The sequence below is a fragment of the Phocoena sinus genome, chromosome 5, assembly GCF_008692025.1.
Source record: "Phocoena sinus isolate mPhoSin1 chromosome 5, mPhoSin1.pri, whole genome shotgun sequence".
NCBI lineage: Eukaryota > Metazoa > Chordata > Mammalia > Artiodactyla > Phocoenidae > Phocoena > Phocoena sinus.
In genome coordinates this window covers 117,949,601-117,976,251 of record NC_045767.1, presented here as the reverse complement: position 1 = coordinate 117,976,251, position 26,651 = coordinate 117,949,601, and the positions used below count along the sequence as shown (strand labels likewise).

The following is a 26,651-nucleotide window of genomic DNA, read 5'->3' as shown; positions in this document are numbered from 1 at the left end:
CTATACTATACGTCCTTGTTGCTTATCTATTGTATACATAGTAAGTAGTTTGTATCTGTTAATCTCATACCCCTAATTTGCCTCTGCCGCCTTCTGTCTCCCCTTTGGTAACCACAAGTTTGCTTCCTCTATCTGTGAGTCTGTTTCTGCCAAAGGAGTCTTCTTCACAAGCTCTAATACGACCTGCCAACATAAAATAATGGTCTCAGAATTATCTTCTGCTTATTTTACCTAACTCAATGTAAACAGTTTGTGTATTCTCACGCGAAGCAAAGGGAGGAGAGAGGCTGTATGGATCGTTCCAGGATGGTTTTACCTCCACTCTCTAATACTCTCACCGCAAAGTGTCTTACTGGACACTTTGAAGCAGAAGTGGTACCTTTCTTCAGTCTGAGTTATCTGGGTCATTGTCCCTGTTCTTCATGACACTCTGAGGCACAGTCTCTTGGTGAGGAGTTCAGGGGCCTCTGTAAGGGGTCTTGAGTAGGATTTGATATTAGCTCCAAATGAGCCTACTCGACATGCCACTGTGGCTGATGCACAGATTAGAACATCAGTTTCCCTAGGATGGTTCTCAGGGATCACCACAATTCAAACCCATGCCTGCAACGTTCTTTATGGGCCCCACTTCGACATGGAAATATCCTATTACTTGGGGTTACTACAAATTAAAGTACAAATTTACAATTAGGGTATAGATTCTGGACAAAAGTAAACACCACTTCAGCTGCTTAAAGCTGGCCTTATTCACATGTTGAGGTCAGTCAGCGAGATGGAACGACCAGATTATATCTGTTCAGAGTGTTGCAAGTCTCTTAGAAGTTATTTAGGGCTTTCACTTGACCTTGATTCTATGCAGTTTTTCCATCCTAAATTCTTTGATGGTATTTCACTTAGGCTGAATGAATACTTTTAAAAGCTAACTAGATACAATGGTGTCTGTGTATGAGACAACAATTATATGATTTTTTAAATTCCTAAAACCTTTGCACTGGCTCAACTGTAAAATCACAAAACTACACAGTGTTTAGATTTGCTGTGATTTCTGGGAATTACTGAAACTGATGGCTTAGATTTCAACTTTGCAGAATTTACTGACAATTCTGATGCTGTTCTCTCATCATGTTTACTTCAGCTAATGGTTGCATGTGGTCTGAGGTTTCGTGAGGAATTAAAGCTGCTGGAAGGTTTTGTCTCTACAGAAATATGATCCTCTTTGCACACTGGACTAATCTGGTCTGATGAAGCTCATCCCAGTGCTGTAGGCACTTTGTAGATATTTAATCAGTGACAGAATCCTGAGTTTTCATTTTATTTTTTTATTTATATTTTTTATGTGTGTCTATTCAAGGCTCCAGAATGAGACTTTTTTTTTTTTTTTGAGGATGAGATCTTGGGGTTATTTATATAAGACTCTGTATGCTCAGACTTGGACAAGTTTTATACTTTTTAGTAGTCAACTTATCAATATATTCCTCTATGGCATCGTTTTGATACTCTGCTTAGGAAGCTCTTCTCCACCAAAGATGATAGAAATACTCATCTAAAATTGCTTATCGAAACCTTAAATGTAGTTTTATTTTTCCATTTAAATCTTGAACAATCTGAATGTGATTCAATAACAACACATTTATTGAGCTCCTATAATGTGCTGGGCAGAAAGGAGACAGATAGGATGCAATTTATCTTTCCCCTAAATTCTCAGACATATATTGTTGTCTACTTTTGGATTTTTTTTTTTTATTTTATTGTAAGATGAGTCTGTCTTTCGCTGACCAATATCAGGCTCTTTGGGTTGTGGAGCTGTTAACATATTTACTATTTGGTAGCCTAACCCTTTCTTCACCAATTTCCACCCCTCCTGGCAAAACAACGCTCCTATTATCTCCTTAATTATATTAAGAGACCATAGAGAGTAACAGTGAAGAATTGGGCTCTGGAACTGGACTGCTTTTTCAAACTTCAGCTCAGCATGTTTAAAATAGGCAACCAGAAATGCAAATCAAAACTACAATGAGGTATCGCCTCACACCAGTTAGAATGGGCATCATCAGAAAATCTACAAACAACAAACGCAGGAGAGGGTGTGGAGAAAAGGGAATCCTCTTGCCCTGTTGGTGGGAATGTAAATTGATACAGACACTATGGAGAACAGTATGGAGGCTCCTTAAAAAACTGAAAATAGAATTACCATATGACCCAGCAATCCCACTACAGGGCATATACCCAGGGAAAACCATAATTCAAAAAGACACATGCACCCCAATGTTCACAACAGCACTATTTACAATAGCCAGGTCATGGAAGCAACCTAAATGTCCATCAACAGATGAATGGATAAACAAGATGCGGTACCTATAGACAACGGAATATTACTCAGCCATAAAAAGGAATGAAATTGGGTCATTTGTAGAGACGTGGATGGATCTAGAGACTGTCATACAGAGTGAAGTCAGAAAGAGAAAAACAAATATCATATATTAACACATATATGTGGAACCTAGAAAAATGGTACAGATGAACTGGTTTGCAGGGCAGAAGTAGAGACACCGATGTAGGGAACAAACGTATGGACACCAAGGGGGGAAAATGGTGGGGGGTGGGGCGGTGGGATGAATTGGGAGATTAGGATTGACATGTACACACTGATGTGTATAAAATGGATAACTAATAAGAACCTGCGGTATAAAAAAATAAATAAAATTCTAAAATTCAAAAGAAAAAAATAGGCAACCAAATTTTGGATATCCACAAAATTTTAAATTACCCATCACCCATTTTTCAGGACATGAGAAAACATTTTCTCTTCCTATAAAGTATAATTAGCTACTTTAACGCATTTATTTTAAACTTAAGTGCTTAGTTACACTACCTGTGTTGTTCATCCCACTGTTGTACTTTCATGATATATGACATCTGCTTGAAAAGACAGTGAAAATGGAAATGGGGCGGTTCTTTTCATCTGGACCTCAACCGTATTCATCTTCAGTATTCATAATGAATTTCTAGGGCTGATGATGGTAAAAAATAGATGGGATTCTGGGATATTTCTCCATGCACTTTAGGCTATTAACTGTGTGTGATAAAAAGAGATACTGAGGGTATCCACTTATCCCAATAGAAATAGTCATTAAGAATTTAGGTATTTAGGGTGTCCAAAAATGGTGGACTTGATGAATTATCTGAGCAGTCTGATCAATGCACAAAATCCAGGACCAAAAGCTGCTATAGGATCTAATCTGTTCAAAGGAGACATGTGCACCAATGTGAGTTTTCAGACAATTCCCGGATCTTTGCTTCATTTTGAAGTTGCAGCTAGCGTCCCAGAGAAGCCAGCAGATTCTCCCCAGGTAGGTTGTAGTGTAATTGCTCTGAGGGTGTATGTGAGGAGGGAGCGAGGGGAGAAGTGGGGGTGATGGGGGAGAGCGCGCTGAAAGCCCAGCTGAGAGATGTCCTCAGAGTTCAGTGCTGCCTTAAGCGTCTAATCTATGACACACAGGAGGCTCTGAGGCTCGGGGAAGAGAAGTTAACAAAAAGCATATTTTGTATGGGTAAAATCTACAAAGAGGTCCTGCTCTTTGGGCAATTCTATGTATACTCTGACTCCTAGTCGCTGTAATATAGAGTGTCTCTTTTTGCAAAATGAAGTCAGCCTACCATCTAGTTTCCTCCCAAAGGCACTTTCTACTTCTGAGTGATCGCTGCTGTGTAATTATCGTGTGTCCCGGAAAAACTCTTCAGCCCTGCGAGAGAACGTGTGACCAGGACACACAGGACCCTGCAGCCAGGTAAACAGCAGGAGCAGCCTGTAGTTTTAGTGCTTCCTTTTCCCGGGAGAGCGCTCAACTGCCATCATCTAATTTGCTACATGCAGAAAAGTAAGGAATCAAAACAAAAGTTCAAAAAGCCAAAGAATGTTGAATAACCAGGAAATCCTTTACTTATGAATTCAAAACCAGGTTGCTTAAACACTGTGTTAACAGAATGTTTAGAAAACCAGCAAAGGGCTAGATATTTTACAGAGCTGGCGGCCCCATGCCTTCCTGTGCATATTGGAGGGTGATAAGATCCCTCCTAAGTTCATGTGAGCAAAAATCCTTTTTCAATTCTCTGCATCCTCTCTCCCCTAATCCTAGTTCCACGGATGGCCCTTTAGAATTTAGTCAACACTAAGAGAAACCTGCAGTTTCCATTTGTAGATATTTTTTACTTATACACTTAATATCTACTTTTTTTTTTAAAGAGTCAGCTCCCGGTTATCTATTCTCAAGTGAGATAATGTATGTGAAATGACTTACAAAGCCTGCAAAGTACCATAGAAATGTAAAGTATTATCACTTTCTGCATTAATTTAAAAATTATTTTTAACAAACACAGATGCAAAAATAAAGCACTCACAAATAGATTCCAACCATATAGTAAAAACTCTTCACGACCCAGGGGATTTATCCTAGGAAGGTGAGGGTGATTTAACATTAGAAAATGTGTTAATGATTAGGGGAAGCTCAGTAAAGGATGTACAAGAAGGTTTTGTTTTACAACTTTTCTGTAAGTCTAAAAACATGTCCAAAAAAGTTTAAAACTTATTTATAGGTTTTTTATACTTATTGTTTGGTAACGCTTAAGAGCCTAATTAGAGGTTATTTGGTCTACCTCTCTGGATGCATCTTAACTGAGACAACCGAGTGAGGAGGTGTATTTAGCAGGAGAGTGCCTTGTGTTTGGGTCATCTTGACTCTGGAGAGCCACATGGCAAACCAACCACAGAGGAAGAGAGGCGGGCAGAGAAATCTTCCCCAAAGAGGAGATGAGTTGTGTGTTAAATGGGATAGGGAGGGTGGGAGGGAGGGAGAGGCAAGAGGGAGGAGATATGGGGATATATGTATATGTATGACTGATTCACTTTGTTATAAAGCAGAAACTAACACAGCATTGTAAAGCAATTAGACTCCAATAAAGATGTTAAAAAAAAAAAAAAAAAAAAGAGTCCAGGGCTTAGAATGCAGAGAGATGGCTGCCTTGGGCTATTCCTGGCAGAGAATCATAAATTCAAATCCTACAGGTGCCAGGCCAGGAATCTAAATATAAGCCCGGTGAAAAGACAATAGGAAATGAGATGATTTGAGAAGAAAATAACACACATCCATCTAAAGGTTGGTTTGTTTGTTTTTTTTAACTGGAAAGCACCTGGAGTTAGTCTTTGGGCCACTAGTTTTCAATCCATGATAGGTTCAAGAGTTTAAGATGGAAGAGTAAAAGGATTCTGAGGTGTCTGTCTAGTCCAGCATCAGATGGAAAAGTAGACCAGACTTTATGACAGAAGCCCTATAGAGTACAGAGCTAATGTTCAATGAACTTTGGAAATAAGACCATAGGCCTAGAATATTTTCAAATACAGTTTTTCTGTGTAAATGAAAGTTTGCATGCAGGGAGAAACGAGGGTAGCAACTATCAGACTGCCGGTGAATGTCTCACCCCAAACCTTAATACATCACTGTGTGTGCTATATTTTATGCATAAGCACATCCCACAATTCTCTCCATTCCACAGCTTTCCAGGAATTATTCCTGGACCAACAGGGGAGGGAGCCTCAAAAGTAAATAAATTTCAAAATCGTAAAATATTCATTTGCGAAGTGGTTTGAGTACCTAGTGTGAAAACAGGAAGAGTAACAACAGTAAAGAGGTCAAATACTTTCTTTTTTTTTTTGCGGTATGCGGGCCTCTCACTGTTGTGGTCTCTCCCGTTGCGGAGCACAGGCTCCGGACGCGCAGGCTCAGTGGCCATGGCTCACAGGCCCAGCCGCTTCGCCGCATGTGGGATCTTCCCGGACCGGGGCACGAACCCGTGTCCCCTGCATCGGCAGGCAGACTCTCAACCACTGCACCACCAGGGAAGCCCTCAAATACATTTTTGACAAGAGAATCAGATATGTACATTGAAAATAAGGGCATTACTGTAAACAAGGTACATTATACATCTGAAAAAAGATTTAGATAAACATTTAGAACACTGTGTCTTTCCTTCATTACATCAGTAAAACAAATAAAACTTGATATTTAATATCTACCAAAGATTCCAGGTTTGTTCCAGAGAATGAAACATTAAAATTCCATTTTTGGGGGGAATTAAAAAAAAATGCGTTTCAGTACATTAACAAATTAAAGGAATACAACATATGATTATCTGGTGTAGCTAGCTGTCCTCCAATATCTGCTCTCTTGCACTTCTATGATATTAGTGTCTCAGATGGGCACAGGCTGTTGAGTGAAAAGCATTAATCATCAGTAGCCTCCCTTGCAGCTACATATGGCTATGCGATGAATATTTGGCCATTGAGATGTTGAGTGGAGATGATGTTTGCTACTCCAAGGTCTTATCCATAAAAGGGCTGAGTATGTGCACCCAGATCCTCTCTCCTTTTCTCTGACTTAACGTGGAGAGATGTAGAGCAGCCAGCTTCTTAGAAACCTAAGCCATATGTTGGGAATGGTACCCATTCTGATCTTTATTAAGAGAAATATATGGAAACTTACTTAATGTGATATAAAGTATCTTCCAGAAATAGTACATTAAATGGAAGAAACATTAGAAGTTTTCAATTCAAATCATGAACAAGACAAGGATGAGTCCATATAAAGCAGAAGTAATATTTGGTGCAAAGAAACATAGGAATTGAAGTGGTAAATCTTGGAAAGGAAGAGTACAAACTGTCATTATTTGATGGATCACATGACCATCTGAAAAAGCCAAGATAACTCAGCTATTAAAATTAGGAGAATGTTCAGTAAAATATAAGATTCAAGATCAACATACAAAAATTAGGAGGTTCCTATACAGCAGTAATACCTAACGAGAATATGTAATGGAAAAAGTGATCTATACATATAGCAGCAGAAGTCATAAAATATCTAAGGATAAACCTAATAAATACTAGCCTTATATGAAGAAAACTATACAATAAAGTTTCTTTGTAAGACATCAAGAATTTCTGAAGAAGCAGATTTTATTTCAGCCAAAGTGTTATTCAGTATTATGTAGTTAGTTTCCAAACATATGTGATTTTTAAAGTTATCCATTTGCAATCATTATTATTTTGCTATTGTTGCATTATGGTCAAAGGAACACAGTCTCTTGATATTGATCCTTAATCATCTAATATATTTTTGGGGGGTAAATGTTCCATTTGTATTCAGAAACAGTGTATTTGAAAACATTATTTGCTGTGTATACATATCTCATTGATTAAGCTTATTAATTATATTTAGATCTTCCGTATCTGTTTATTTTCGCCTGCTTGATTGTCTCAAAGGGGAGTGTCAAAATGTCTCATACAACTGTTGCTCTATATGTTTTCTCTCTGAAATTCTGTCAGTTGCTGCTGTACTTTGCGTTTGTGTAGTTAACTGCATGTGTGTTCATGACGGTTATATCCACTTACACTGTTGTTGCTGTAGAGAGGTCTGATGCCATCATGATTCTTGTTGTTCGGAAGCGATCTGCTCTTGCTCTTTGTAACCTTTTGGAGTTACATTTGAGAATAGTCTTTGATATTCTTAAATGTCACTAGGTCTACTTATGAGTATTCATCCATTAGTTTGGTAGTACATGAACACTTTCAATTCAAGCTATTTCATTCTTTCTTTGATTCTAAAACATTTATCTTCATACTTTATTGAAATATTTCCTCCTATATTTTTTCTCTCCTGTGATTCCTATTATCCTGTTGGTGGCACTTATTTTTCTGGTCACCATATTTTTTTAATACTTTCCCCCTCTCATTTAAAAAAATTTTATTTTGAAATAATTATAAACTAATAAGTGGCAAAAATAATACACAGAGGTCCCATGCACCCATCTCCCAGCCCCCTCCAATGGTGGCATCTTACATATTATAGTGCATTATCAAAACAAGAAATTGATTGGCACAATACAATCAACTAGATTATAGGACATAGACATCATTAGTTTTGGCAAAACTACACCTAAAATGTCTTCGTATAAAACTCTGTGACAGGTGGCTGTCCGTAGGTGGTTGTGGCCGCCGTGCCCAGGGGAGGCGGCGGCAGCGGTGGCGGAAAATGATGCCTGGGAAACTCCTCTGGGGGGACATTTTGGAGCTGGAGGCACCTTTGGAGGAGACTGAGAGCCAGAGGAAGGAGAGGCAGAAGAACTCTGTGGATGCTGGAATTCGGATACGGGATTATGGACCTGTACTTCCCTTATAGTATTGTTATGAAGATTTAAACAAGATAAGCTGAAAACATATTACACAATGCTGGAGTGACAGAAGGAAGTCAAGGCACCATTATGACTCAGATGGGAAATCAGAAACAACAGAAAATGGTGTTGCAGATGACTGGGATGCTCCCAAACCCAAACGAGCTAAAATGAAAGAGAAGCTAAATGGTGACACGGAGGAAGGATGTAATAGACTTTCAGATGAATTTTCTAAATCTCATAAGTCAAGAAGAAAAGACCTGTCAAATGGAGATATTGATGAATATGAAAAAAAATCAAAGCAAGTGTCATCCTTAGATAGCTCTACTCATAAATCAAGCGATAATAAACTAGAAGAGACCCTAACACGTGAACAGAAAGAAGGGGCATTCTCCAATTTCCTTATTTCTGAAGAGACTATAAAGCTTCTGAAAGGTCAAGGGCTAACATATCTCTTTCCTATTCAAGTTAAGACTTTTGGTTCTGTATATGAAGGAAAAGATTTAATTGCTCAAGCGCTGACAGGAACAGGAAAGACATTCTCTTTTGCCATCCCCTTGATTGAAAGACTCCAAAGAAATCAAGAGACAATTAAAAAAAGCTGTTCACCGAAGGTATTTGTTTTGGCTCCTACAAGGGAACTGGCAAACCAAATAGCCAAAGACTTCAAATATATAAGTAGGAAACTCAGTGTGGCGTGTTTTTATGGTGGAACATCATATCAAAGCCAAATTAATCATATTCAAAATGGTATTGACATCTTGGTTGGGACCCTGGTCGTATCAAAGATCATCCGCAGAGCGGCTGATTAGATCTTTCTAAACTGCGCCACGTTGTGCTTGATGAAGTGGATCAAATGTTAATTTAGGTTTTGCCAAACAAGTTGAAGATATTATCCGCAGATCCTACAAAACTGATTCTGAAGACAATCCTCAGACTTTACTTTTTTCTGCAACTTGCCCACAGTGGGTATACAAAGTTGCAAAAAAATACATGAAATCCAGATATGAACAGGTTGACCTTGTCGGGAAAATGACACAAAAGGCTGCAACTACTGTGGAACATCTGACCATCCAGTGCCATTAATCTCAGAGGCCAGCAGTTACTGGAGATGTCCTTCAAGTCTACAGCGGGTCTAAAGGGAGGGCTATTATCTTCTGTGAGACGAAAAAGAATGTAACTGAAATGGCCATGAATCCACACATAAAAGAGAATGCCCAGTGTTTACATGGCAACATCACACAGTCACAAAGAGAAATTACACTGAAAGGCTTCAGAGAGGGTAGTTTTAAAGTTCTGGTGGCAACCAATGTGGCTGCCCGTGGTTTGGACATTCCTGAGGTTGACCTGGCGATTCAGAGTTCACCTCCACAGGATGTTGAGTCCTATATTCATCGCTCTGGACGCACAGGTAGAGCTGGCCAGACAGGGATTTGCATATGTTTTTATCAACCAAGAGAAAGGTATGTGGAACATATGTCAATTAATATGTCAATTAAGATATGTGAAACAAAAAGCAGGAATTACTTTTAAACGTATAGACGTTCCTTCTACAATGGATTTAGCTAAATCTAAAAGCATGGATGCCATCAGGTCTCTGGCTTCCATTTCTTACACTGCTGTTGATTTTTTCCAACCATCAGCCCAGAGACTGATAGAAGAAAAAGGGGCAGTGGATGCAGCATTTGCCCACATCTCTGGCGCACCAAGTTTTGAACCACGTTCTTTAATCACCTCTGATAAGGGGATTGTGACCATGACTCTGGAAAGCCCAGAAGAAATACAGGATGTTAGCTGTGCTTGGAAAGAACTTAACAGAAAGCTGAGTAGTAGTGCTGTGTCCCAAATTACCAGAATGTGCCTCCTAAAAGGAAATATGGGCATTTGCTTGGATGTTCCCACACTGAGTCAGAAAGGTTACAGGCAGAGTGGCATGATTCAGACTGGATACTCTCAGTGCCAGCCAAGTTGCCTGAAACTGAAGAATATTATGATGGAAACACATCTTCTAATTCCAGACAGAGGAGTGGCTGGTCAAGTGGCCGGTGTGGCCGGCCAGGTAGACAGAGTCCACAGGGGAGTCGGTCAGGAAGTCGACAAGATGGTAGAAGATGAAGTGGGAACAGAAATCGATCAAGAAGCGGGGGCCACAAACGGAGTTTTGACTGAGATAGTTGATCTACCAGTGTGAGCTCGCCTATTTCTGCCTAATCATGTACATTATCCACCAAAAAATTAGGTCATCATAGTTGAGGTCTGTTTCCGCTATTTGCAAAGAAGTTGGTTGTATTTTTTTTTAAGTATTTCACAAGAATGGTTGTAAACAAATCTACTTACCCAGTTATACCTTTGAATAAAAAAACCTCCTTCTATTGTCTCTTTAAAAAAAACAACAACTCTATTTTATCACACATATAGAGTCATATAACTACTACCCACAATTAAAATATTGAAATATTCCATCACCATAAAGGAATTCCCTCTCCCTCTCTTTCCCCTCCTCTAACCCCTGATGTCTCCATCTCTTTAATTTTGTCTTTTCTAGAATGTTATATAAACGGAATCATACCTTTTGAGATTGGCTTTTTTTCACTTAGGATAATGTCCTTAACATCTATCGAGGTTGTAAGGTTGCATGTATTTCATTCCCTCTCATTGTTGAGTAGTATTCTATGGTATGGAATATGGTACATCAGCGTTTAACTGTTCACCCATTGATGGACGTAAGGGTTATTTCCAGTTTGGGGCTATTAAAAAACTTCTATGAACATTAGTGTACAAGTTTTTGTAGGAATACAAGCTTTCCTTTTTCTGGGACGAATGCCAAGAAGGAATACAATTGTTAGGTTGTATGATAACTGCATACTTGGTTTTAGAAAGAAATTGCCAAGCTGTTTTCCAGAGCGGCTGTATTATTTTCCATTCCCATCAGCAATATATGAGTGATCCAGTTCCTCAGCATCCTTGTCAGCATTTGGAATGCTCACTGTTTTTAATTTTAGCCATCATGATAGATATATAGTGATATTTCTTTGTGTCTTTTGTCCATTCTGGCGGACACATGGTAGAGTTTCTCAAGCTGATCTTCCAGCTCATGAATCTGTCTTTAGCTGTATCCATTCTGTATTTTACCTCATTTATTGTGTTCTTTAAAATTTAAACTATTGTATTTTTCATACTAAATGTCTCCCATTGGTTCTTCTTATTTTATTTTTAACAACATTTAGCTCCTGCTGCACAGAATCTTCCCTTAATATTTGCGGTCCATCTTTTCAATCACTCTTTCTCAGCTGGTATCTACTCATTTTGTACCTTCTTTAATAGTGGTGATACTCCTCAGTTGTCTCGTGAGCTCATGGGCCGCTTGTGGAATCAGCTACTCTGCCTGGTCATGTTTTCTGGGGAATAACCAAGGCAGGGGCCCTAGTTTTGTTCTTCCAGAAGATTAAGGAGAAATATGAATCGGCTCAGATGGCCCCAAGCACCACAGAAGAGCCAGCGACTCCTCCCACTCAGGCAGGCCCTTCAATATCACGGATTGCTTAACCTACTGTCACCTGGCCCCATCCCCGACCTGAGGCGCTGCTGAAGTTTAGGCCTCCTAAGTCATGAGTTACCTCCCAGATCCTTATAGCTACACTGCTCTGTCCATCATCTAGTCCAACCCAACTTCCTACCCATGTCCTGCTCCTCAAACCCTTCCTCTATGACTCTCGGAAATTTAAGTCTCGGAAATTTAAATCAAATTCTCTAGTAGCTTCCATCTCTTCTGGGAATGATGCTTTCACTCCCTTGATCCTCCACCTTTTTGCTTTGATTGAGCTGGCTGCCCTATGAGGACACTACTTTCTCTGAACTGTGATCAAGGGGCAAGTCTTTTTTTTTACATTTTTATTAAATCCACATACCTCGGGGCCAGAAGATGGGTGGGTGCCCATACTCCATCTTGCTACTTACCAACGTTTACTCCTAACCTCATCCTATTCGCCTTCAAAAACCACTTATCTTCTGAGAGTCTCTCCACCTGGATGGATAACTCTCTCTCCCCTCTCCTGGCCTCATCTGCCAACCTCCTGTTCATCTCTTTTATCACCCTCTTTAGCTCCCTTAGCTTCTAATAGTCATCCTCCTTGGACTGGAATTTTATTTTATTTTTTTCATGTACGGGGTTTTTATAATTGTGGCAAAATACACATAACATAAAATTTACCATCTTAACCATTTAAGTGTACAGTTCAGAGGCATTAAGTACATTCACATTGTCGTGCAACCACCATCCCCATCCATCTCCAGGATTCTTTTCATCTTGCAGAACTGAAGCTGTGTACCCATTATACAATATTCCCCCCTCCTCTGAGGCCCTGGCATCCATGATTCTACCTTCTGTCTCTATGAATCTGACTACTACAGATACCTCATATAACTAGAATCATAGAGCATTTGTCTTTTTGTGACTGGCTACCTTCATTTAACACGAAGTCCTCAAGGTTCATTCATGTCGCAGCGTGTGTTAGATTTTCCTTCTGCTACATTAATGAATACTATTCCATTGTAGGTACTTAACTATATTTTACTGATCTATTCACCCATCAATGGACACTTGGGTTGCTTCTACGTTTTGGCTACTGTGAATAATGCTGCTATGAACATGAGTGTACAAATATCTGTTCATGGACTGGAATTTTAGTATTCACAAGGATAATCCACCCAAAACTCCGGCCTGTTGGCTGTTTTTTCCCCCTCTTCTCCATTGACCCTCCTTTTCCTCCAGTCCTTCTTAGACACACATTCCCACTGTCTTACTCTGGCCCTTGTCACTCCTAGAAATTGCACCACCTCTGATCTCAAAGATGTCACCTACTACCCATCAACCCCCTCCTGGCTTCACTTCTGTCCTCGCCCAGCCTAGATCACATGGTCTACAATAATAAGAACCCCTCTAAAAATACTGCTAGCTCCCTTGCTCTTCCATTTCTCCATAGAATGTGGCCTACAAAATTTTCTTTTCCTATGCCTCCACTTCATCATGGGGACACGGCTAAGAGAAAAATCTCACAAGTCAGCTGTTTTCACTTTGAATTTACGATCCCTTTCCTCGAATGAACCCCTTCCCCTCTCCTTCCCCTTCCCTAGCCCCTGATGTCCACTTATCTGTTCTCCATCTCTATAATTCTGTCATTTCTAGAATGTTATATAAATGGAATCATGCAGTATGCAATCCTTTGAGATTGGCCTTTGGCTTTTTTTCACTCAGCATAATGTAGAACACCTGTTCTACTCTGTTCTGGACCGCTTTCCCTTTGTCCAAGTGATGACCTCATATCTTTACATCTCTCCTCAAACCTCCTGTACACCCCTTCCCACCCACATTCTCTACTAGCTATCTTACTGCAGGAGTCACTGAGAAAAAATACCCATCAGAGGGAAATATCTTGTCTTATTATCAAATGAGGTAATTCACAGTGAAGAACTTAGCACAGAGCCTGCCATATAAAAACCACAATACAGATGATAAGTTTTATTGGTATTATTATTGTCTTACCACTGCCAGATGTATCCTGAAACCCATGTACTACTATACTTATTGGGGATGGGAACGATGCTGTCTGGGACACAGTCTTAGTCTGGACAATAAAAATAGTTTTCAGGGGATAAAAACAAATTCACAGTAGGATGACTTCCGGAGTGCAGAAATTGATCATTCAGGAACCAAAGCGATAAACTTTAGTGCAAACCAACTGACATTTTTTTTCCAGAAGTCCTCTAAGTTCAAAATATTAAAGGCTCATCTGAGTTGTTGGGTAAAAACTGGTCATCTGTGCTCCCTCAATGCTTTGCTTACAACTTGAAATATGTCAAACTCCGGGTGTTACTAAAGTGCACTTAGTTTTTTTAAATGAAGCCAAAATCATAATTTATTACCTAATATATGTCAGCCATATGGACTAGGTACTTTTTCTCTTTTGAATGAGAGATTCTTTTTTATTATTGTTTATTTTTAATGAATTTATTTATTTTATTTATTTTTGGCTGTGTTGGGTCTTTGTTGCTGTGCGCGGGCTTTCTCTAGTTGTGGCGGGCAGGGGCTACTCTTCGTTGCAGTGCGTGGGCTTCTCATTGCGGTGGCTTCTCTTGCTGTGGAACACGGGCTCTAGGAATGCGGGCTTCAGTAGTTGTGGAACGTGGGCTCAGTAGTTGTGGCTCACGGGCTCTAGAGCGCAGGCTCAGTAGTTGTGGCGCATGGGACCTGTTGCTCCGTGGCGTGTTCCTGGACCAGGGCTCGAACCCACGTCCCCTGCGCTGGCAGGCGGATTCCTAACCACTGCACCACCAGGGAAGCCCCTGAATGAAAGATTCTTTAATTCTACAGTGCTTACAATTTTTGAAAGTTTCACACACGATTCCATATAATCCTATAATAACCTTTTTTCCCCCTACCCCTGTACTGCCCCTCCTCCTTCCCTCTCCCCATGGGTAGTCCTGCCGATGCAGGGGACACGGGTTTGTGCCCCGGTCCGGGAAGATCCCACATGCCGCAAAGCGGCTGGGCCTGTGAGCCATGGCCGCTGAGCCTGCGCGTCTGGAGCCTGTGGTCTGCAACGGGAGGGGCCACAACAGTGAGAGGTCTGCGTACCGCAAAAAAAAAAAAATTTTTTTTAAAGGAGATGCTCACAATGGCTAACTTTATTTGCCTTGGAAAAGCTCTAGTAACTTAATTAATTCACTGATGTTGGTTCCTCAGCTTCACTTGAGATGATCAACGACTCAGACTTTTAAAAAATTTTATATTTTTTCCTAATTTATAAGTGTGCAGAATTTTCTGTGAATTTGTGATAACTGTAGGGGGAGTGATGAATATAAAATAACGTATTTTATTTATAGCCTGACCTGTAAGCATTTTCTTAGAACATATTCAGTAAATCAGAATCATAAATAACTTACTTCTAGTTTTTGTGAGAATTCTGAATGGTTAAAAATGATACAGAGTCCAGGCTGACATAAGACAAATCACAGAATATTAAATTGACTTTTACAATAATTCAGTTTTTATTGGAGCAAATAATCATGCTTAGAGGACCTTCTGCTTACATATAAAATGTTTTAAGTTCTAATTTTAGTTTGTACAAAAACCAATATACATGTAAGTCTCATTAAGGAGCAGAATAATGGAATTGCAGGATAGGAGATTACAAGAGATTAAAACTCCCCAGCATTTTCTCTTCCTAGTAATCTAATAAATGAAATTAAATAGCAGATTCATTTACAATAACTTCTAGCTTGGTGACCCTGGAAGATTTACGAAATCTTTAAGCTTCAGGTTCATTATCTCCAAAACTCTAATAGTAAGTGTACCTAATCCAAAGGGTTGAGTGAGGATTAAATGAGATAATGCATATAAAGAACCCAGAGCATAGTTAAGTAGTCAATAAATATTAATAGTTATTATATCATGCATTTCATCTATCAAATAATTATTTAAAGCATTCCAGACAGTGTAAAACTTGCATTTAGACCAGAGGAGGTAGGTAGGGGTGGGAAGGAGCACACCAACCTTGGCTTCCACTGGGGCCCAGAAACAAAGGATGAACTTCTGGACAACCTAGAGCACCTGAATACTACAGGGACAGCTCGAAACAGCTTGGGGCCACAAGGCTCATGCTGAGCAAATTCCCGTTTCTACAACATGACCTCACGTTGGTCAATGAAAGGAAACTCTGTAGCATTTAAATCAAAAATTAATCTTCAAAGGAAAAGTGAACGTAACTGGGTCAGCAATTAATGGTCCATCTCAGGTTGCTCTCTTAAGGTAGTGAAAAATAAAAATTGGATAATTTTTAGTTTGAAACAGTCACATAATCAACGCAAACATGGATTTGTGTTTTGTTCTGCTTTGAACTACTGGGAAAAATCACATCAATTATTCCCCACTGGACTATTTTTAACATTGCATGGCCAGAACTTATAATTACAATTTAAAAACAATCATATTATCTTGGATCTAGTGAACTTTTAGATATTTATTTTATGTACCATTGCATAGAATAGAGAAATATACATGAATCATATCTTTTCATAACTTTTCTTATTTGTTTGGTAGAAATGGCCCAGAATTCTCAATTCATTGCATAATTATTCAATGTCTCATTACTTTCCTTGATTCATCTCTAGTTTCTTTTTAGTATTCTCCAAAGTTGTTTTCAGTAGTCTTTGAAAACTAGAAGTGAAAATTCCCTTTATTAAAAGTTCAGATTGGAAAATCCCTTTCTTATGAGAAATTATTTGTCTTGGTTTCTAGAAGCTGGGGGCCCCCACATAGTTTTCCCTGTGGTAAGCTGACATGGATTACGAATTCAACAAATAATTAAGGTCAGTTAGAAGACCAACTGTTAATATATTGAGAAAACATATCAAAAATGACAGAACTTGATGATATACCTTGGTGGATAGTAGTAAATGGCTTCTCAGAGCCCAGACTCCAAAATGGAAAACACTGCATATCCTTTGGCTGGACCCATAAATTCTAGCAACTGGCTGTGATAGACATTGGTATGAAATGCTTTTAGACTAACAGGTAAGTGAATCAAGTTTATAAGGCTCCTTGGTCTTTATGCCTCTATCAGTAGATCTCAGGACAGGGAGAAGTGGGTCCACTTTATCAGGATCTCAGGTCTAGGAAGGGGAGAAGGTTGGAAAATTGAGTACGCATTTTGAAAAAGCTTCACAGATCTGAAATATACCTCTCTTGTCCTTTGTTCAATACATTCTACACTGTAAGTCAAAAAGTGTCTGCAGCAGATGCTGTCCATTACCCACCCATACGCCCTAGCACATACCATTTTAGTATACACTGTCCTGAATTTCTATTGCCAGCACCTGGATTTCTTTGAGTAAATGGCTTTCCTTGACCACTAGAATCAGGACTGTGTGTGGGTAAGGAGGAATTACCACCACTGGAGAGCAGTCTTGAACTAGTGACTGAGGAAGCTGGTGCATAAATACCTCAGCTCCCTCCTCCCTGTGCTGGTAGAACTTTGTGGTACATTTCCCAGCCATTTCCCAGAGCTCCCCAGTGGGATTAAATTTCAGTGGCTCATGGTGGTAACCTGCTTAATAACACACACTTTATTGGCTTCTTTCCTTCCCTGCCACATTTCTCCATTCCCCAACTGGTGTTTCCTGGAATCACCTCTCAAATAAATGGCTTGTACTTGAATCCTTGCCTTAGGTCTGCTTCTGGGTAAACCCAAACTGTGCCAAAGTACTACTCTTCTTCTTTCCTTTCTTTATAGTTCTCTGATATCCTAAATACTTGCTCTACTGGCTTACTTTAGTGACATATACTGCTTCATAAATATCACTCTTCAAGAGGTTTACACACAGAAAAAAAAAGCAAAAACATGAACTCTTCCCCTCTTCCCCACCTATTTTTTAACTAAAAAAAAAAAAAATCATTTAGCAGAAGTAGCTCTTTCATGCTTTCTCATGCCCACTTGTCCTCATATAGCTGTAGTCACATATAGCTACTGAAAACTACCATTCAAACCACCTATCTGAAGCGACAGTCAACCATCCTTCTCTCCCATCTCTACCCTTAAGGGAGAAGGATATTCTTTGGATATTGAGCATCCACTGAAATCACTGAACACATCAGTCATTCTATAACGCCTGCTGTCCAACACGGTAGCCACTAGCCACATGCTGTCCTTGAGTACTTGAAATGTAGCGAGTATGGCTGAGGTATTGAATTTTTAATGTTAGTTAATTTAAATTTTAATTTAAAACCATTACTCAGCTCAATTACTGGAAAACTTCTAAGTATGTCTGAGACAACTTGTGTAGGAGAATCTACTTTTTACAAGTGTAAGTTTTATAAAATCTAAATACAGATCAAGTATGTCTGATGAAAATGTAGCGTCCAAATTGAGATGTGCTGAAGGTACGCACTGGAATTTGAAGACCAGTAGAGTACGCACTGGAATTTGAAGACCAGCACGAAAAATATCATTAGAAATTACTAATATTTGACAATACTGAGATACTTTAACACTGATCAGATATTGAAATGATAACATTTGTGCTAATTGGGTTACATTAAATATATTAAATTTAATTTCTCCTGTTTCTCTTTCCTTTCTTTTTTTTTTAAATGTGGCTACTAGAAATTTAAATTACATATGTGGCTCACATTATTTTTCTATTGGATAGAGCTGCTCAGTCACCTTACCCACAACTTATATTTGCTAGCCTTAGTGGGTAAAATCATGGCTATATAAAAAGATGAAGACAAAGAAATAACACTCTCTTTTCTTAAGGGGCTGACATTTCAAAAGGAATGTCACAAGTTCGGTAGTAATACCGAAGCCAAACTTAAGAGAAAAATAAAAAGAAAAGGCATATAAAACTTTCTCATGGAGAGTAGCTGTTTTCTTACATGAATAGATTACTGATATTAAAGTTAATTACAGAAAGTGATTTAAGAAACAATGTCATCCTCTTTAAAAGCCTACAAAGTTTGCTCTGCTTGAACATTGAAGTAAATGCTCTGCCGATGTCAGCTTTCTAGACTTGAATGGGATAAAATCATCAGGCAATAAGGTCCTAGAAGAGGTCTCATCATCCACCCTGACATCGTCTTCTCCTTCACTTTACAGATGAGGGAAATATGGACTAACCAGGCTAGGTGACTTTTTAAAGGTTAGAAATGATTTTGTAAATAAGTTCATTTGTACCCTTTTTTAGATTCCACATATGAGCGATATCATCTGTCTTTCTGACTTACTTCGCTCAGTATGACAATCTCCAGGTCCATCCATGTTGCTGCAAATGGCGTTATTTTGTTCTTTTTTATGGCTGAGTAATATTCCATCATATATATAACCCACATCTTTATTCATTCTTCCGTTGCTGGACATTTAGGTTGCTTCCATGCCCTGGCTATTGTAAACAGTGCTGCAATGAACATTGGGGTGCATGTATCTTTTCGAATTATGGTTTTCTTTGAATATATGCGTAGGAGTGGGACTGCTGGGTCATATTGTAGCTCTATTTTTAGTTTTTTAAAGGAACCTCCATGCTGTTCTCCATAGTGGCTGTACCAATTTACATTCCCACCAACAGTGTAGGAGGGTTCCCTTTTCTCCACACCCTCTCAGCATTTATTGTTTGTAGATTTTTTTGATGTTGGCCATTCTGACTGGTGTGAGGTGATGCCTCATTGTGGTTATCAGGGTATAAGTGGGGAAGGGATAAACTAGGAGATTGGGATTGACATATACACACTGTTACATATAAAATAGATAACTAATAAGAATCTACTGCATAGCACAGGGAACTCTACTCAATACTCTGTAATGACCTATATGGGAAAAGAATCTAAAAAAAGAGTGGATATATGTATAACTGATTCACTTTGCTGTACACCTGAAACTAACACAACATTGTAAATCAACTAGACTCCAATAAAAATTTTAAAAAAGAAATGATTTTGTTCTTTCTCAAAGGAGACGGAAAACATTCATTCTCAAATATAATTTTATGTTCCTATTGGTAAAACGCTTTGCGTCATTGCAAAGCTCATACATTTAAACTGGTGGTTCTCAGATGGACCAACTCCTCTTGATATTTCCTTCCATATTTCCAAATATGTTTATACTAACATTTCTTGGATTATTAATTTTGAACATTTTCCATTGACATCCTGTCATCGTAGATGACTTCTCATATTCACTCTACTATCCCTACATCACCACCTAAGCCCTCACTGGATGAATCAATAATATTCAATGCAAATACTGTTCACTGTAGAGCCAGGTAGTATATTACAATTACACACCTTTTCTTCATTTTTCCTGAAGTTAATAATTGCATCATTCTTCCATTTGCCTGTTTTTCCATATTTCCATTGTTCCCTCCACCCCCAATGCTACTATCTCTGCACATGCTTACAAATAACATTTCCTATAATCCTCAAACACATTAGTTCCACTTGTCTTTTATATGGGAACAATTCCCTCATGGAACCCTCTGTCCTCCTGCTCCAATATGACCTGAATTCTTTGAAGCTCAATATACAGCAATTAGTAGGGGCTTATCTTACCCGGCAATCTAATAATGGAAAATTTTTACTTGACTTTTCACTTTTAAAGCCAACTGTAAAACTGTCTCTGATTTGTATTTTGCAGACATATATTAAATAACAGCAAAACAGTACCACTGCCATCACAAACAACCCAGCACCCCACACACTGAAAACGCTGATTGGTAGTTCTCATGAATACGTACAATGGAAAAGACAGCCCTTATTTTAAGCATTTTGGTTGCCCCTCCAGCAAAGGCTATCACAAGCCACAGAGGTTTAACCCCATTGCTGCCCAGACCCTGGCTGCTTCCAAAGTGGCCCTAAGGTCTGGAGCGCACAGGTGCTGGTGTCAGCGAGGTTTCCAGGGTTACTAAGTATGTATCACATCACTTTTGGAAAATAGCATCAAGAGGCTTTTTAAGCTAAGGTAATGTGGATCCAGTTGGAATTTCAAGACAGGCTTTATTATCGTGGTGGTTGGTGGTGGCATCTGGTTCCTGATTACCTAATCTCATCCACAGAAAGTCCACAAAGGAGATTCCTGATGTGGGCAGAGCTATGGAGAACTCCTGTGGAACCACAGAGCTCTACTTCAGGGAGCCACCCAGAGACCACCTACCAAGTCCAAACTCCATATTTTGCAAAAGAGAAAACTGAGGCCTAGGAAGCTTACCCAAGACAAAAAGGAAGCCGGTGGCAGCTTCTAAGTAGGCTTTAAAAACATTCAGAAAGATGAAAGTAACTGATTGGTAACAGATAAATTATGATCTTACAGATGGATGTTGTCACTTTGTATAAGCTAAGCTTCCTGGAAGAAGCAAAATCATTTAAATATTCATATCAATAATTCTAACTCTTGGGGCTTCCCTGGTGGCGCAGTGGTTGAGAATCTGCCTGCTAGTGCAGGGGACACGGGTTCGAGCCCTGGTCTGGGAGGATCCCACATGCCGTGGAGCGGCTGGGCCCGTGAGCCACAACTGCTGAGCCTGCGCGTCTGGAGCCTGTGCTCCGCGGCAGGAGAGGCCGCGATGGTGAGAGGCCCGCGCACCGCGATGAAGAGTGGCCCCCACTTACCACAACTAGAGAAAGCCCTTGCGCAGAAAAGAAGGCCCAACACAGCATAAATAAATAAATAAATAAAAATTAAAAATAATAAACTCCTACCCCCAACATCTTAAAAAAAAAAATTCTAACTCTTGGGCATTTACCCTGTAGTATTAACAACTAACTGTGTAAACTGAAGCATCGAATCACAATCTTTCTATCTTCTTGTTGTTTTTTTTCTAAACCACATGAAACACAAATCTTGAGGACTTATTAATTATTTATCATCTGGCTTTGGAGGCAATAGGAGAAGCAAGTTATAGGTGAGTGCTGACAGACTGATTCCGGAAAGACCCAGTCAGTCATAGGTTACCAACCAGAGAAATGAAGAGCCTTTCACTTCTTGTTCAGAGAGAGCTTTGCCAAAATCCTTAGACACGGGAGCAAATTCACTGACTTACTTGTACAAAGAGACAGTGGCCAGTAACCAAAAGAGAAAAAAAAAAAAAAAATCAAGAACAAATGAACAAAATGAAAAAGAATTGTTTTTCCTTTCTTTTGGATCTGTTTTTAATTAGAATTTTCCAGCTAGGTTCTTCTAGACAGCCCTGCTAATGCATGGCAATTTTGGTATTTATATTCACTGGCTGACACATGCCCACAGACTGCACTATAAACATCAAGGAACCAAAGGCTTCTTCAGACACCCATCGCAGGCTCTCCACAGGATGCCTCCGCAGACAATGCAGAGTGTTCATTATCTGGAGCTAATCGTTTCCCTTCGCTTATTCTAGAAATTGCTACTTGCTCTCTCTTTCGTAGACAACTCTGAAGTGAAACAAAATGATAGCTTTCGTCACTCCACTAACAACTTTCCTTTGGAAAATCATTTGCACATATTAGTTTCTGAAGCCTCCGAGCCACTCTAACATTACAGCCATAAAACTTGGTTTCCTCACTAGAAAACACCACTCTGAAAGTCAAGACTTCAGCCTTAAATAAGATTCTAACTAAGGCAAAAGATAGTTACATATCTGAGTTGCGGGCAACGATAAAGCATCTTTCAAAACCTGAAACAAATAAATATATTCTAAGTGAAATTTAAGAACGATAAGTCATAAGGGAATAATATTAACTAAAGGATAAATTTAGAGAGCAGAGAAAAGCGTGTTTGATTTTTTTCCCCAGTGTAATGATAGAATAATTATACCAAATGTGGGAAGACTGGAATCATGTTAATCGTCTTCAGAGTCCAAATCTTAATGGAGTCAATTCGAGAGCTAAAATTCTTAAAATAACGCAAAGTGTCTTCTGTGGAGAAAGAGAAGGGAGAAGGGGCAAAATATGTGCATGGGATTAAGAGCCACAAACTACTATGTACAAAATAAATAAGCAATAAAGACATATTGTACAGCACAGGAAAATATAGCCACTATTTTGTAATAACTTTAAATGGAGCATAATCTATAAAAACATGGAATCACTGTGCTGTACACCTACAACTAATATAATATTGTAAAATCAAGTATGGTTCAATAAAAAATTTAAAAAGACATGACAAAGATGTTGTTTGGAGAAAAATTTTTAAAGGTTAAAAAGTGGAAGCAGGGGCTTCCCTGGTGGCGCAGTGGTTGAGAGTCCGCCTGCCGATGCAGGGGACGCGGGTTCGTGCCCCGGTCTGGGAGGATCCCACATGCCGCGGAGCGCCTGGGCCCGTGAGCCATGGCCGCTGAGCCTGCGCGTCCGGAGCCTGTCCTCCGCAACGGGAGAGGCCACAACAGTGAGAGGCCCGCGTAACGCATAAAAAAAAAAAAAAAAAAAAAAAAAAAAAAAAAAAAAGTGGAAGCAACTGAAATGCTTAACAACAAAAGGATGGATAAATCATTTGTGGAATATCCGTATCATGAAATACAAAGAGTAACAAAAATATATGAACTACAGCTTTTTTTCAACAAAAGATGAATTTCACAAACAAAATATAGAAGGTGATACTGCTTTTTAGGGGGCTGGTGTTGTTACTTTTTCCAGTTTTATTGGAGTATAACTAACAAATAAAAATTGTATATATTTAAAAAACCAAAAAATCAGAATCAAAATGTCTTCTGAAAATATATACAATAGAGTAAACCTGGCTTCTTCCCAGAAGGAAGGGATTTTATTGATAATATGAAAAATTCTTCAAGTTCTTAGATTCCTTGTCACAAACGAATGTGCATAAAATAAATAAGCAATAAGGATATTGTACAGCACAGAGAAATATAGCCACTGACTTGTAATAACTTTAAGTGAAGTATAATCTATAAAAACACTGAATCACTATATTGTACACCTGAAATGAATATAATATTGTAACTCAACTATACTTTGATTAAAAATAAATAAATTAATAAAATTAAATTGATCCATTCTACTTAAAAAAAAAAGAATGTGTGGTAATGATTCCAGCTTGAGTTCTCTTTATTTAAAATTTTAGTATACTTGGGTGCATTTTAATGTACCTTTTTCTCATCCTCAGAATTTCCATCTGCACGCACAGGAATTGTCAGACAAACTTGCTAGGGATCAGGAGATAAAGAGTTAACAAGGGATTGGGAAGAGAAGAGGAAGATAAAGCAGAAGGCTGAGCAGTAGAGCTGTATCTCTGGGTCAGGCTTGAGAGAGGAAAAGGAGGCTGCAAGCATGGTCAGCTGGCCTGGGTCTTGCACCTGCGCTGTAGCAGGAGAGGGGTTCACGGTCTGTTCCAGAGCAGCCTAGGGAAGACCATGGTATGCTTCACCTTTAACTGGGTGAGGGAAGCTTTCCTGGGCATGACAAGGCTCTCTGACCCTGGTCCTCCCTGGTGGGGTGGAGGCACTCAGAAACACCTATTTCAAAGGGCGAGCTGGGCATATTAACTAGCAATCCTCCCCCACCACTTCCCCAGGGGCAACTCTGGAAGTTGGTGTCAGGGCTACACGGAGAGGGCTCTGCTTCTTGTTGGGGAAAAGAGCTGGGATTCCATGCGATGTGTCCTCCCACACAGGAGTGGAGGGATGACCTTTGGAACAGAGCAGCAGGTGACCAGGAACAGTGGGATCCACAGTCCTCCCCAGGATCCATGAGAGGAAGAGAGGATGGAGAGGTGACACCCTCGGGAGTGACGCATCTTCCCTACGGGTGTCAAAATCCGTCTTGGTGGGTGTATTCGTTTCCTATTGCTGCTGTGACACATTACCACAAACTTGGTGGCTTAAAACAATACTAGTTCATTAACTTACAGTTTTAGACATCAGAAGTCTGAAATGGGTGTCACTGGGCTAACGTCAAGGTGTCCGCAGGGCTGGGCTCCTTCTGGAGGCTCTAGGGGAGAACCTGTTTCCTTGGCTTTTCTAGCTCCTAGAGGCTGCTTGAATTCCCTGGCTTGTGGTCACATCACCCCAATCTTTGTTTTCCTTATCACATCTCTTCCTCTTTCTCTGATCCTCATGCCTCCCTTTTATAAGATCCTTACAATTACACTGGATAAGCCAGGATAATTGCCCTATCTCGAGATCCTTAACTTAATTACATCTGCATAGTCCCTTGTGCCATATAAGACAACACAGTCACAGGTTCTGGAGACTAGGATGTGGACCTCTTTGGGGGGAGGGGGCACCATGCTGCCTACCATAGTGAAGGTGGCAGTGGGACATAGTTTTGGAGTAGGCCTCCCAGGGCCATGCAGTGGGAGCCAGAACTTCCTTGATCACAGTGAGTGACCCTGGTTTTCCTAGGTGTTTATGTGGCCTGGAGAAATAAGATCGTTTATGATTTCTCTAAGGTCTTTATCCTGCTTGAATAGACTGACTTCAACCAGGCACTGATTTCAATAAATGTTAAAGCCATTATTTCTCAGTTGAGAAGGATAATTATTCCCGGTCTCCTTTCTCTCCTCTCTCTCCTCTCTCTCCCTAATAGCTCCTACCACCCCCCTCCCCCAAACCCAAATCCCAGCACACTGGCAGGCATGCAGCCATGAACAAGAACCTGGGGAGAGAACTGTAAGGGAGGCAGTGACAATCACTCATCATAAAACACTGGCCAGGAGGAATGACAGGCCTGGCATGAAAAAATGAAAAAATGTTGCCTGCGTGGGTGGTGTTGGCATAACAGTGGTAATTTGCCTCCTAGGGTCTAAATATAGCTGCCGCCAGCATCTGAGAATAAAAGAGCTTCCTAAATAATTACCCACTCCACCTCAGCTCCCTCTAGACCTCCGCAAGCCACATGGAGACACGCATGCCTCTAGTTCCTCCAAGAAAAAGCCTCAGAACGAGAGCCAGCAGATTAACCATGTTTGGAGTGGAAATCCAAGGTCTCGCCTGCTTCCAAGCAGCCCAGCCAAATCCGGAAAGATTTTAAAGAGGGCAAAGTGTTGAAAGCTGCAGCCAGATTAACACCCCCCCCCCCCACCAACCCCCACAAGAGGAGTTACCAAGACAAAGGCCCGCAGGATCTGACGGGAGAGGCTACTCTAGAACCCAGCTGATCTGCGCATGGATCAGACCAAGGGCGCAAGCGGGAGGCAAGAAGAAGACTCGTCTGCAGGTTTACTTATCATGAATACCGGTATCGGTTGTGGAGCTCATGCTCACACACTTAACCCACTGCCTCTGTAACCAGCCCTCACGAAGCCAAGCCAGAGGCTAATACTGAACCATGAGTGACGTCATTGTGGTGCTGGCCACACTACAAAAACCACATTTAAAAGGCATCAAGACCAAAGCAAGGCCTGCCAGCGAGGAAATCCAGGCTCTGCAAAAATGAAAAAAGGTATTCCCTGAAGACTGGCAGTCCTGAAGGGCAAAACGATCCATTTGCTAGGTTCCCTGCAGTGGAGCGCAGGGTATATTTCCACTCAAGGCTGTCACCCACCTGGTTTTCAGCTGGATCATCTGGATGCAAGTTTATGTTCAATCTACAGCTCTTTACTGAGTGCTCAGCACTACTAAATGTAAAAGAAAGCGCAAGCCAGTGGAAAGGAAACATGATTTGGACTCGTTAACACCGGTTTAAATTCTGCCTTTACCATTTCATAGCTGTGTGACTTGGGCACTTAATCTCACTGTGTCTCAAATTCTTCACCTCCATGATGAAATAATAATAACAATAAGATTATATATTAATTATATATTATACTTATACATTATTAACAGTTTATGTAAATATGAGAATGTTTTATCATTATTATTGCTATGGCTACTTCAAAACATTGATGAAACAATAAAATATGAATGCAAAAGTTCTTTTTTATCCTATTAACTGTTATAAAAATTATATACTACTATTA

The 26,651-nt window shown here is 39.8% G+C and overlaps 1 protein-coding gene and 1 pseudogene across 1 annotated transcript in view; one reads left to right on the top strand and one right to left on the bottom strand.

Moving 5' to 3' along the window:
* The window catches only part of RNF150 (ring finger protein 150), a 241,322-nt gene that overhangs the window by 89,256 nt on the left and 125,415 nt on the right, over nt 1–26,651 (bottom strand). The window lies entirely within an intron of this gene.
* Nucleotides 8,085–10,389, top strand: LOC116754712 (annotated as a pseudogene).